Source organism: Gekko japonicus, unplaced genomic scaffold, assembly GCF_001447785.1.
Source record: "Gekko japonicus isolate JY-2015 unplaced genomic scaffold, Gekko_japonicus_V1.1 scaffold427, whole genome shotgun sequence".
NCBI lineage: Eukaryota > Metazoa > Chordata > Lepidosauria > Squamata > Gekkonidae > Gekko > Gekko japonicus.
In genome coordinates, this window is record NW_015163101.1 from 183,081 (window position 1) to 183,510 (window position 430).

Sequence of the window (430 nt, forward strand, 5' to 3'; positions counted from 1 at the left end):
CGGGGCGGGGCGGCAGCAGGCCTTCCCCAGCGTCCCCCCTGTCGGCGGCGGCGGCGGCTGCTCAGGGGGGAGGCTCTCCATCCCCGGCCCGCGCCTCCGCCCCGTCCAAAGGCGGCCCGGGCGCGAGCGAGCGAGCGAGCGAGGCAGGCCGGGACTTGTAGTCTGGGCCGGGGCGGAGCGTCTTTCCCCGGCCGGCCGCGCGAACTACGGCTCCCGCCAGGCCGCGCTCCGCGGCGCATGAGCGGCAGCGCATCGCTCCGGCGAGCGCATCAATTCTACTCGCCTCGGCCGGGGATAAAAAAGAAGAGGCGGCGGCGGCGGGGCGAGCGCATCCCCACGGCCAGGCCAGGCGGAGCCGGCGGCGGCTCGGGCCCAAGTAATGGCTTTGCGCGGGGCGGCGGCGTTGGCGGGGGGGACCCTCCTTCTTTCC

At 76.5% G+C, this 430-nt stretch overlaps 1 protein-coding gene across 4 annotated transcripts in view; it reads left to right on the forward strand.

The window, feature by feature from the left end:
• The first annotated feature begins 313 nt into the window (after positions 1-313).
• The window catches only part of BRD3 (bromodomain containing 3), a 65,733-nt gene continuing 65,616 nt past the window's right edge, over positions 314-430 (forward strand). For all 4 annotated transcript variants that reach the window (XM_015406743.1, XM_015406744.1, XM_015406745.1 and 1 more), the window contains exon 1: positions 314-376. The gene's annotated coding sequence lies outside the window, so the exon portion shown is untranslated. The remainder of the gene's footprint in view (positions 377-430) is intronic.